The sequence below is a fragment of the Pinus tabuliformis genome, chromosome 4_2, assembly GCF_031772625.1.
Source record: "Pinus tabuliformis cultivar Carrire ecotype Pingquan chromosome 4_2, CPIR1, whole genome shotgun sequence".
In the NCBI taxonomy this organism is placed as follows: Eukaryota; Viridiplantae; Streptophyta; class Pinopsida; order Pinales; family Pinaceae; genus Pinus; species Pinus tabuliformis.
Genome location: NC_142304.1, coordinates 1,047,473,224 through 1,047,486,975, shown reverse-complemented (window position 1 = coordinate 1,047,486,975; position 13,752 = coordinate 1,047,473,224). Strand labels below are relative to the sequence as shown.

The following is a 13,752-nucleotide window of genomic DNA, read 5'->3' as shown; positions in this document are numbered from 1 at the left end:
CTTGATTAGTTTTTTGTACTAGTCATAGTGACTATGGCTTGAGATCATGCCCAAAATTTGAGTTAATGTCGTAAGGAGCTTGGTCCTGGGTATGTCTCTATATTTTGATGTGATGAAGGCTTATCTTTAGTGATTTCTTTGTCTCTTGTTTGGGCTTGTATTCACCTGAGCTCTAAAACCATGTTAATTTTAGCTTACCATGTTCTTTGCTTAGGGTAGTTACTTCAATGTTCCATGTTAGCCCATTTATCAGTCCATTTTGTTTTTGTTAGCAATCATATGAGTCATTATCACATTGAAAATAACTAGAGGAAGAACATAAATGATAAATATGGAAGACAAGCCAAGACAAGAGAGCATAAGTATATGGCTCAAGCCAGGGAAACATCCCAGGATGGGGAAAACCCTTGATCAATTCTTCTTATTATTAATGTCAAATGTTCAGTAGAGAGACAGTGTACAATAATTCAAAGTCAAAATGACATGCCAATTTAAAGATCCAAGATCACTTCCCTTAGAAAAATAGATGGCCCAATCAAAATTGCGTTTATGGCACTCTGTCAGCAAAAGACAAATTGTGCCCTATCTAATGGTCAACGATGGTCATGGAATCAACCAAACAATCCCTCTTGAGCTTAAATTTCTGTAGAAAAATGAACCCTAGTAAGGGCTTATTAGATCACTGCAATAACGCCTTTTCTTACCTCCATAATTCTTTCAAGGGGTGGGACCTTCCCTCTAGCATATCAAATATTCCTTCTAGACTATTTCTAGCCCTCAAACATGCCACAAGACCCTTCTGCTTCCATAAGACAAGGTCTGCGGCTTACCTGGGTTGTTACTAACCTTTTCATCCCCCTGTCCAAGCACTATTAGGCTTGTGGTCTTCCTAATGAAGCCTCTTAGTGTTGCATCCTACCTGAAGAAGAGAGATACCACACAAAATAGTCCCAACACACATTCTGAACTACACTGAAGTCTGTGGCTACCTTCCTGTAGGATCTCAGCTTGCAAAAGAGGATAAACACTACCCAGAACATGCATCAAATTAACCTATACTTTCTCCTAATAGCCTTTGCCTCCTACCTAAGGAACTCGGCCCATACAACATTCCAAAACAACCTTTCCCTTCCTCATTCGCAAGAGACATCTTCCTTATGTGACTATTTCAAAGAGGAGAAAACAAGATATGTGTATGTATAAAATCGGGTTGGAGGCCACTTCCTTTTATAGGAGATGGAGAGGGGTTCAACTTGATTCATTAAACGCAAGCCAACATTGTTAAATTGTGTTGAGATTTTATGTTTTAGTCAAATAGGCAAAAATCTCTGAAGGATGACAACAATAGGGATTCAGTTCCTATATTAGCTCCAGGTTGTTGGGAGGGAGTTAATGCCTCCTATATTTGATGTGAGGGAGTTATGAGGTTGTTAGATTCTCTATGCTATATAACAGGCAGTCATTTGGATGATTTGCTAAGAGTGTGTGAGGATTTCTTGATGTAATCTCCAAATTTGATTAATATATTCCTGATGCCTATGTTTGGTGGATGTAGCCCAGATTGGTTGGGTGAACCACGTTAAAAATTGTGTTTATGTGCTTGATTTATTCTGTTGTGTTTTTAATTAATTTTGTTGTGCACCTGACCCAACAATTGGTATCAGAGCATGTTGGAGGTGCTAGTGCAGAGAGGATAGCCTGGATCGTTTGCTGGCAGCGCGCGTGGAGCTGTATATTGCTGGAGCGCGGACTTGTGTTGACCGGAGCGCTGGAGGTGATCTGATCTAATACCTGGTGCGCTGTGGAGCTGTTCAAACAAGTGTGGAGACAAGCTGATACATATACACCTGCGTTAATATACTTCAACATGGTGAATTGCATGGTATGTATTCATAACAAATGCGGATATATATATTTTAGAAAACAGCACGGATTTATTTGAAAAAAAAAAATAGCGTGTTCTTGTTGTTTTTTGGTGCTGCGTGGGTATATATATTTGAAAAACAGCGTGTCAATATCCCTTGGAAAAAACACGGTGTGGATTTTTTCAGTTTGTAGCAGCATGGATATATCTATTTTACAAGCCGGCATTGTTTATATCTGTTTATATCTGTGAAATTGGTGCGTCTTTCCATTCAAAGACCTTGCGTGGGTATGTGTTTAAACCAGCATGAATATATAACATAATGGAAACATAAACGGTATAACATAAACGGCGTAGTTTTCCATATATGCGTTATGGTTTACATATATATGTTTAAAAAGTTAAAGTGGAAACGCATGTGTTATATACCATGTTAAGGTAATGGAAAGTGTAAGTGGTGGAGTACGTAATTTTTTAGAAATGCCATTAAACAAAAAGGGAGTTATAAGGGTTATGTAACATGGGTTTTTTCTAAAAAATTACAAGGTTGGAACGCATGTTAAATGGTGGGGTGTTAAAATATATTGGGGTATATATTTTGGGAACCAGGTTTGTTCAATACAGTACTCCCACGACATTTCCAGGATACTTGAAACAAAAGTTAATAAAACAAATATTTTTTTGTTTTTGGCGGAGGTCTACTGTAATAAGGCAGTTTTTTGTTGTGTCAAAACAAAGGCATAGGCATAAATTTTTTGTGTGAAGGGAAGATATTTTGTTTCAAAGGCATAGGCAATTTTTTTTTAAATTGCTGGTTGGATATTGGAGATTATTGTGTTTTTTTTTGTTGATACAAATGGCGAAAACTCTAAGTGCCCGTTTTGAAATTGAGAAGTTTAATGGCAAGAATAATTTTGAGATCTGGAAGGTGAAGATGCATGACCTGCTGGTTCAACAAGGTGTGGCGAAAGCACTGTTGGAGAAAAACAAAAGGCCTCTTTCCATGACGGAGGATGATTGGGATGAGATGGACGATATAGCTCTGAGCGCAATTCGGTTATATCTGGCGGACGATGTTTTGTTCAACATTGTGTCAGAGAAAACCGCCGCAGGCCTATGGTCGAAGCTTGAGAAGCTCTACATGACGAAATCTTTGACAAATCGAATTCTCCTGAAATGGCAGCTTTATGGTTTGTGGATGAAAGAAGGTACCTCAATTGCTGATCACCTGAATGTTTTTAATACCTTATTGGTGCAATTAGACAGTTTAGATGTGAAATTTGATTCAGAGGATAAGGCAATAACTCTATTGTGTTCATTGCCTGAATCCTGGGATCACTTTGTTACTTCCATAAGCTTTAGTACATCAGATATCCTTGAATTTGACGATGTTGTTGGAGCCTTGTTGGCTAAGGAGACGAGGAAGAGGTCGAATGTAGACACCTCTACATCAGAGGTAATGATTGCCAGAGGTCGCTCACGAGAGAGACACTCCGGGGGAAAGCATAGCGACTCTCGCTCGAAGTCCAAAGGAAAGAAGCTAAAGGTGAAGTGCTGGCATTGTGGCAAGGCTGGACATCTAAAAAAGGATTGCTGGAAGCGAAAGCAGGCTGCTAAAGAAGGCTCTTCGACAGAAAAGAAGGAAGCCAACACCACAGATACAGGTTCAGTATCTGGTTCAGGTATGAGTGATGAAGTATTGTCAGTTAATGTTTCAAAACATGATCAACATTGGTTGCTAGATTCCGGGGCATCTAACCACATGTGTATACATAGAGATTGGTTTAAAACATATAGATCAATTGATGATGGTGTTGTGTACATGGGTAATGATGTAACATGTAATATTGTTGGGATTGGAAGCATACAACTACAAATGTTTGATGGCACAACCAAAATATTAACTGATGTGAGGCATGTACCAGATTTAAGGAAAAATTTGATTTCATTAGGAGCACTTGATTCAGATGGATATAAAACTGTAATTCAAGGTGGAGTTATGAAAATCTATAAAGGTATCCTACTAGTGATGAAAGCTAAGAAAGTAGGAAATCTATTTCAGTTAGAAGGTAGAACTGGGTCAGATCATGTGTCTGTGTCTGAACATGACAGTAGTTCCATTCAGTTATGGCATCAAAGATTGGGGCATATGAGTGAAAGAGGATTGAAAATTTTGGCTGACCGAAATTTACTTCCTAATCTAAGATCTGGAAAATTGGATTTCTGTAAACATTGTCTGTTTGGTAAACAAAGTAAACAAAAGTTTAAAACAGGAAAACATACTAGTAAAGGCATAATTGATTATATCCATTCAGATGTGTGGGGTCCAGCTCCTACAGCTTCATATGGTGGTTCGTCATATTTTGTATCATTCATTGATGACTTTTCTAGGAAGGTATGGGTCTACATGTTGAAAAAGAAGTCTGATGTTTTTACAGTTTTCAAGCAGTTTAGGGCATTGGTAGAAAACAGAACTGGTAGAACAATAAAATGTTTAAGAACTGACAATGGTGGTGAATTTTCCTCCAAGGAGTTTGACAGCTATTGCAAGGATGCAGGGATCGAGAGACATAAGACCACGGTTTATACTCCTCAGCAGAATGGAGTTGCTGAACGCATGAACATGACTCTTCTAGAGAGAGCAAGGTGTATGCTGAGTAATGCCGGGTTGCCGAAGGAGTTGTGGACGGAAGCAGTGGAAACTGCTTGTTATGTGATAAACCAATCTCCATCAACGGAAATAGACTGCAAGGTTCCGCAAGAGGTATGGATAGGACACCCTTGTGACTATTCTAAACTCAGAGTGTTTGGTTGTGATGCATATGCTCTAGTGCCTAAACATCAGCGAACTAAATTAGATCCGAAATCGAAAAGGTATGTCTTTGTTGGGTATGGTGATGGAATAAAGGGATTTCGATTGTGGGATCCTACTACCCGCAAAATCATCATCAACAGAGATGTAAAGTTTAATGAATCCTCTCTTGTACAGTTAGATGTAGATAGAAGATTGAAACAGGATGATGTATCTGATTTCCAGCATATTAAGTTTGACAGCATTTCTAATGATAGTCATAACGACCATAGTTCAGATTCTAGTCTTGAACATGTTTGAGAATCAGATTATGAACAGGGTTCAGATGGAGGACATGAACAGGTCTTAGATGGCGATCATGAAGAAATTCCTACAGTTGATAGACGGCCAATTGTGGAAGCACCAGAAACATTCTTAAGGAGGTCTACAAGGATCAAACGCCGTCCGAGAAGGTATGATGATAATGTTACTTCAGTTGCTTTGATCGCTAATGATGATTAACCTTTGTGTTATCAGGAAGCTGTAGAAGGTTCAAATAGTGACAAATGGAAAGCAGCCATGAAGGAATAAATGATGGCCTTAGGTAAGAATGGTACGTGGGATCTGGTTGAACTTCCAAAAGGCAGGAAAACTGTGGGATGCAAGTGGGTGTTCAAGCTGAAACATGGTGTGAATGATACGGAAGACAGGTACAAAGCTCGGCTGGTTGCAAAAGGGTTTTCTCAGAAAGCTGGCATAGACTTTCATGAGATATTTTCACCAGTGGTTAAAATTGTTTCAATTAGAATTGTCTTAGCATTAGTGGCTTTGTTTGATTTGGAGTTGCAGCAGTTAGATGTTAAGACTGCATTTCTACATGGTGATTTAGATGAGGAAATATATATGGAACAACCGGAAGGGTTTGTTCAGCATCGCAATGCGAAATTTGTCTGCAGGCTCAAGAAGTCATTATATGGCCTGAAACAGTCGCCTCGGCAGTGGTATAAGAAGTTTGATTCTTTCATGTTGAGTCAGAAATATGTAAGAAGTGAATATGATCATTGTGTTTATTTTAAGCAGTTAAATAATGGCATGTTCATTATCTTAGTGTTGTATGTTGATGATATGCTTTTAGCAAGCAAAAGCATTGAAGAAATCAACAGGTTGAAGACTCAGATGGCAAGGACGTTTGATATGAAAGATCTCGGAGCGGCAAGACAGATTTTGGGCATGGAGATTTTCAGAGACATGGGCAATGGTAAGCTGTGGCTATCACAACAGAAGTATGTTGAGAAAATACTTTTGAGGTTTGGTATGAATAATGTGAAGCCTGTGTCAGTCCCTTCAGATTCCCATTTTAAGCTTTCTTCGAGTTTATGTCCTAATACCGTTGAAGAAAAGGATTATATGTCTCGAATTCCATATGCCAATGTAGTAGGATGTTTGATGTATGCGATGGTGTGTACGCGACTAGATACTTCACATGCAGTTGGGGTTGTCAGCAGGTACATGGAAAATCCGGGTAAAGAACACTGGTCAGCAGTGAAATGGGTGCTTCGGTACTTGAGAGGCACAAGTAGTTATTGTATTTCTTACAATAAGAGTAGTGAATTTGTTTGCGGATATGTTGATTTCGATTTTGCAGGTGATCTGGATAAGAGAAGATCAACTTTAGGGTACGTCTTTACTCTTGCAGGTGGACCTATAAGCTGGACCTCAAAGCTACAAAATATTGTTGCTTTATCCACTACTGAAGCAGAATACATTGCTATTTCTCATGCTTGCAAAGAGGCAGTTTGGTTGAAAGGTTTGCTTGGTGAGTTTGGTAGGTTATAGGATAACATCAAGTTACTTTGTGACAGTCAAAGTGCAATTCATTTGGCTAAGAATCTGGCCTATCATAGTAAGTCAAAGCATATTCCAATCAAATATCATTTTGTAAGACAGGTTATCACTGAAAGGGGAGTTTCTCTTTAAAAGGTGCATACAAAGGAGAACTGTGCAGACATGTTCACGAAACCAGTTTTGTTGGAGAAGCTATGCTGGTGTTTGGCTTCTCTTGGCTTGCAGAAAAGATAAAATAATAATAACAGGGCATCAGGCGAATTGTTGTCAAGGTGGAGATTGTTGAGATTTTCTGTTTTAGTCAAATAAGCAAAAATCTCTGAAGGATGACAACAATAGGGATTCAGTTCCTAGATTAGCTCCAGGTTGTTGGGAGGGAGTTAATGCCTCCTATATTTGATGTGAGGGAGTTATGAGGATGTTAGATTCTCTATGCTATATAAAAGGCAGTCATTCAGATGATTTGCTAAGAGTGTGTGAGGATTTCTTGATGTAATCTCCAAATTTGATTAATATATTCCTGATGCCTATGTTTGGTGGACGTATCCCAGATTGGTTGGGTGAACCATGTTAAAAACTGTGTTTATGTGCTTGATATATTCTGCTGTGTTTTTAATTAATTTTGTTGTGCACCTGATCCAACAAATTGCACGTGTGGGCTTGAATCCAAAAACATATTTCTCTTTGTCCAACATTGGTGATCTTTAGGTCAATTTGGTCCTCTCAGAAACAGGAATCCAATGCCACAATTACCTTCTTAAAGTAAGCTACCCAAAGTGGAATTTGGCCCTATTTGTCTATCTTTATAGTGGTGAGTTCCTCATTAAAAAAATTCCTTCGTACCACAAAATACGTAACAAATTTGAATATCTCTTCAACTATGGCACTACGAGACTGCTCTCTCATTCCATATCCTAAACAATGGATTAATTCGTTCTTGAATGCTAATGGAAGCATTGAAAGTCGAGGTTGGAATCCCATGCAGAATAGCATACAAGTATTACGCTGCTCGCATGCTCCAAATGTCTAGTATAGGTTACTTAGAATTACATCAACGATGTATTAGTCCTCACATACCTAACTAATCATGGTAACAAGATTTCATTGTTGTATGTTCAGGCTTGAACAACATACATGCTTCACTCAAATCTTATACAAGTCACCTTGATATAGGCATCCTCAGAAGATCTCATATGATGTAGCTGCATTAACCTAATTAGTAAATTATATATACAAGTTTTGTTGCTAATGAAACTTTAATTGGCATGGTATCTAGTATGACATTGTGGCGATTCTCATAGTCACACAACATTGTTTGTTTGCATGATTCTGTGCACTAGTCATGAAAATTTAGTGTTTTCTCAGGTACGCCTTGCTACTGCATACACATTCCCTAGTAGTATTTCCATTTTAGCATATGGTAACAATAACATGCAATTTCTTGAGTGAAAATAAGTATATTATCACCTGTTGTAGTCCAGCAGCATGCCGCATCCCATCACTTATTTAATCCCAATGTATATATCCATTGTCAAGGAAATTTTTCAATCTACTTGCATCGATTCATTGTACAATCATAAGGTCTTTTGGCACTACACGGTTAAATATAGGTCTCCACTCAAAACATGAATATCTATTTTTAAATCCAAATCCAGGGTTTTTAAGTCTACCTTCCCTTCAGGTCGATATGAAATAAAGTTTGTTTAAGTGTTCTGTCATATTTATATCACTAAAATTTAATCATCGAGGATAGTTGGATCATTAAAGATATTGGGATATAAGTTCCATGCCAAGTTCATTGGTTTATTTTGGGTCCTGTTCCCCTGCTTTGGTACAAAGTGTGTATGTGTTAATGGAAAAATTATGCTTTTCCTAGAATTTGCAGGTGATATGAAGAACAATATTCCAATGGCTCAATAGCTTTTTACTGGGTGAGTCTGCATTAGTTTTTCATTCCATGGGGAACAATTTACAAGGTGGATTGTATAGTAAACATACAAGAAATAAAATAAAAATGATGACATCAAAATTAGAGTAACAAATAATTAATTCAAGCAAAAGAGATACAAAGGATTAAAAAAAACATGTAGAATGTTGTGAATGATGAACTGTAAAGGGTTCCCCACCACTGTAATTTCCTACTATTTCTCTGCAATATCTCGTGGAGAATCAATTATGGAATGAAGGTGTGACTACTTCGCCTTATCTGATTTTTTAAGGGAAAACTTGTGAATTTTGATGCTTGATTATTTGTTATTTGGAAGGATAGGGGCCTGTGGTCAATGTTGACCATGCCACCCAAAAAGTGGCTGTCTAATTCACTGGGACAAAAATGCATATCCAAAAGGCATATATTTTGGCCTATTACTGTGTATTGCTACCGTAGTGGATCTTTGTTATGCTAGCCCCTATTTTGACAAAGGATAATTCAAATGATAGAAATTTCCTATTTGTTATTGTGAGTTGTGTACCTTTTTCTGTGGCCATTTCAATATTCCTTGGTTCAAGGCTCAAGCATGTCCAATTTCCTAACTCTTTATGTAGTTGATTGTTGCTCATCTTATCTAGTACCTTTATTTAATATTTTCTTAACTATGAACTGTGGAGTATTCATGGAAAAATGATCTTAAAGAAACCCCATTTCTATGAGTGAAAGGAATGTGCCTCATTCATTCAAGGATATTGGAGAAGCAAAGGATTAGTGTCTTTATTTCATATCTCACCTTTTGTCTCGACAAATTCAAGAGTACCATATTGCATCCTGGACCCGCTAGAATATGGTATTATGTTGACATGCAAGATGATGGTGATGATTATTGAGAAGTCTAGTTTTTTGCAATGGTTGTCATTCATACCTCTTTGAGCCCCCACTCCTTAGATCCAAGCATGTAAGACTTTTGTTATAGGTTTCCCCACTCGAACTCCAAATGTAAACCTTTTGATATTATTTCACCCAAATGTTATAGAGGATCTATGATAATAATTTGGCATTTTTTTCGGACTTATTGCTTCTCTAATGTTGTTATTTTCACAAGAGTGTCCCCTATGAATGGGTCAATAATGAAAAATCAATTCAGCATTGGTTGAGGAAGGAACGAGAGAAATTCCTCTTCCCGGGTGGAGGTAAAATGTTTTCCAATGGAGTTGGTGAATATGTGGATCATATGGAAGAGTTCGTCCCAGGAATGAGAGATGGAGCCATCTGAACTGCAGTTGATACTAGATGTGGGGTGGTAACATTCTGACTAGTGTCAATAGTTTTATCAAAATGAATCCAGTCTTTGATGTCTTTCTGAGTTTATATTGTCGATCACATGACGTAGTCAAGTTATGAAGGAAGTATACTCCATAAACAACAAGAATCTAGAGTCAAGTTAAACTGATGGATGCACCATCAACACACATGGATGATTCACCTTATGATGCTCACTACACCTGAGAGTCTGAGACAACTAGATTATCAAAAGAAAGCTAACATAAATTTTCATGTTAGAAGAAAGAGGATTAATAGGAATTGATCTAAATTTATTTTTCTATGCATCATTTTACTTTACATAACATCTGAACCTGCTCTTGAGCTAAGTTTAATAGTAAACATTTTGTTAGAGAGACATTTCTCTTCCCTCCTACTAGCTATGACAAGCTGGATTTATACAATTAGGCCTTGGTGAACATGTTGACATGGTACTTAACAAAGAATAGCTGTAGAATTACAGCCTTAGTGAACATGTTGACATGGTACTTAACAAAGAATAGTTGTAGAATTATAGGTCTTTTCTAGAAGTTGATTCTTAGATAGCCTTACATCTAGTATTCATTAATCTATCTGTAATTGCTATTGCTTGCCATGATATGTATATTTTTGTATCTTACATGATAAATATCAAAATAATTTACTTAATGTAAATGTTCATAGATATGTTAGTGGAATATGACTTGTGAGATCTACTATATAAGTATACATGTCCTTGCTTATATAAGAGAATACCTTTTGTTCATGTTGCCAGTTGGGGTGGTGATTTGCTGGATCGTGGAATTATTACAATGTCACTGGCACCCAGAGACAATCATGAAGCGCAAGTGCAGTTTGCACTTGAACAGGGTATTCCTACAATGTTGTGTATCATCTCTACATAATGGCTTCCTTATCCACCCAATGCATTTGACATGGCTCCCTGCTCTTAATGTCTCATTCCATGGAAAAAATTTGGTATGTTTGATGCTACCTTCTAAATTTTCCTTGTGTTCTAGGCTTAGAAGTACTCAGATTAACATGGATAGAGCACAACAATTTTCAAATCATTACTTGGTAAAGATAAATATAGTTTCATTCTTATTGCACAATCAATATGAATAACCAGCGACAAGAGTATAAGTTCTACTGCAACTAAGTGTAGGGGACATCCACCCAGCACCCAGTCAATTTCTTATTCTTATTCTTCAATACTTTTCCAAATAAAAAATATTTCATTCCCTTCTCCTTATTTATTGAATAGAAATTTTCATATTCAGTTTTGATTTGATTGTTATAGTTTAGGAAGGTGTACATACTCTGTTTCTTTGGATTTGAAGTAGTGCTTTTTTATGAGAAAACACATGTTCTTAATCATTAACCACATACTAATTATTTAATTAAAGTAGTTACAATTATTTTATTTTCATTTATTTATTTCGTTTTTAGTATTTATTTCAATTCAATCAAATGTTATGGTTATGTAGCATTTTAGATTGATATTCCTATTCATTTTAGTAGGTTTTGTTCATTGATTTAGTAAGAGAGTGATTTTATGAAAAAAATAATTTCCCTAGAAGACATAGGGAACATGATCCAACTAAGGTGTTTGATTTAGTTTCATTTTATCAAAATTATCCTTGATTGCTCTTCAATTCTTTAACTTTTATGGGAGCTTGGTAGCTATTTATTGAGTGAAGTTTTGTTGATGCAAGTAGAGCCTACCTTATGGAAATAGATTGAGGACTGCAACCAGGAGGCTTCTGTAGAGCACCAACAAATTATAAAAGTAGACGACATTAATGGAACACAACTATAGAGGAGCAGAAGGCTGACTATGATGCCCTTCAAGGTCTTTTGAATAAGATGTGCTATAAAATATACAATGAAAAGGATGACATTGTTGTATGGAAAAAATATTTGCAAAATGGTTGCTACACTACCCATGAAAAGATAGTTTACCCCCATAAATGTGATGACAACATTGAACCAGATGCTGCCTAGTATGTTCCCATGTGGTCTTGTGTAGTAAAACCAAATCCCAACTTCAAGCAGTTAGGAGTAAGACAAACTCCAAAGTGGCCACAACATTTGAAGGTAGCCCCAAAGTGGGTCCATACATATTTTGGGGGCAATGATGGTGCTTTCAAAAATGATACAACTCAATGGGTGGCACGCATTAACCATTACAAGATAGTTGTACCTGATCTTGGAATAGATAAAATAAGAAATGTTATGGATATAAACACTCTTTATGGGGGTTTTGTTGTAGCACTGATAGATTATCTTCTGCGGGTCATGAATGTGGTTTCCTCTTATGGTATAAGTTCCTTGAATGTCTTTTATGACCGAGGAATAATTGGTACATATAATGACTGGTAAGTTTTTTTTCTCTCGATGCTATGATTAGGAAATATGGTGTGCTCAACACCATTATCTTCGCTAATACTTGAGGCTTGTGTTGTTCAGGTGTGACGCATTTTCAACCTATCCAAGAACATATGATCTCATACATGTTGATGGTATTTTCAGTGTAGAAAGTCACAGGTAGGTACAAAATTTTCTATCAAGTGGTGCTAAATGTTGGTTTTTTAATCCTCATGACCTTGAGTGAGGAAAAAGTACATTTGATTATTGATTATTTGTATTTTGTGAAACATATATGAGATGAAATATGTTTTGTTGGAAATGGACCGTATATTAAGACTTGTTGGCTATGTCATAATGCGGGAATGATCCCATTTTGTCGATAGTGTCAAGAATCCAGCCATAGGAATGAGATGGAATTTCCAATAGAGGGACACTGAGGATGCAAAGAATGGGGATGAAAAACTTCTCATTTGTCAGAAAAGGGATTGGAGGTTTTCAAAATATACTTCTGAATGATAAATCAAATCTTAAAATTTCACGGCCTCTATTCCTATTCTATCCAATCAATCTGGCATTAAAGTGAGTGCATGGTTGTGAAGGTATCTATTGATAGGATGCATTTTCCAGCCATTATATATCATTTCAGTGAAATAATCCATTTCACTTTCCCAGGATGCCAAGTTATATATTCCCCTCGTATTTGGGAGATCTAATACTGAAGATTAGAACTACTATATTGAATCAAATCCATTTTTTTATCTTGAAGCTCTAAGGTGGGTAGTTAGGTGTTATTTATATTTGCAGTTTTCATTATGGAGGAATTTTGTAATGCCAAAACACTTTGCGCTGTGGTGTTTTAGAACTCTTTTATTACTTTCACTTCTTATGATACAAATAGGTGCCCAATAATGAGTTGTAAAAAGAAAAAGCCATGAAAGTACTTATTGGAGCATTTTAATGCCTATCTAGGTATAGGAAATGTACTTGCATCAGTAGAGTATGAAGCCTGAGATGATTTTCAAGGTAAAGGGAGGGAAGAACTGAGAGCACCATCTGAGAGGGATGAATTTGGTCTTCCACATTGGAGCTTTTCATATTCTTGGTAGTCTGAGGCTATTTGGAAAGATTAAATATTATGCCCTTCATTTTGAGCTCTTGAATACATATAATCATAGCCTTAGAAGTAACCCTGTAATTACCATTTTCCCATTCTACAATGAACTTGGAATTATCCTTTATCCAAGAAACGTGTATACCTCTTTCAACAACAATTTTTAGCATCAACAAAGTGAAAATATCTCTACTCTGTTATTAGTCTCAACCCTGTCTGCTGCCTTTAAAGAAACAACATGGTTGTCTCCAATAATTAAGTTGTATCCTTGTCCATATTTTCCAGGAATACCTTGACAAACTCCATCAAAATAGCTCCATGCCTTACATTTATCAATCTCATAGTTTTTCAAATTTCATTGGTTGTTCATCTTTATAGGTTTGAAAATACCTTGATAGGCATATCTAACACGATGAACTCATGATACCCAACTAATAGGTGATATTTATGATATCCACTCAAAGATCTCCTCTTGCTAGCACAACAAAATTCCTATTCAATTTTCCTAAACACTAGAGAAAAGAACACACATCTAGCAT

General features: G+C 36.7%; 1 pseudogene; it reads left to right on the top strand.

Annotated features, from left to right (window-relative positions):
- LOC149173208 (putative methyltransferase PMT20) overlaps positions 1–12,468 on the top strand; it is a 31,628-nt pseudogene extending 19,160 nt beyond the window's left edge.
- Positions 12,469–13,752: the final 1,284 nt, after the last annotated feature.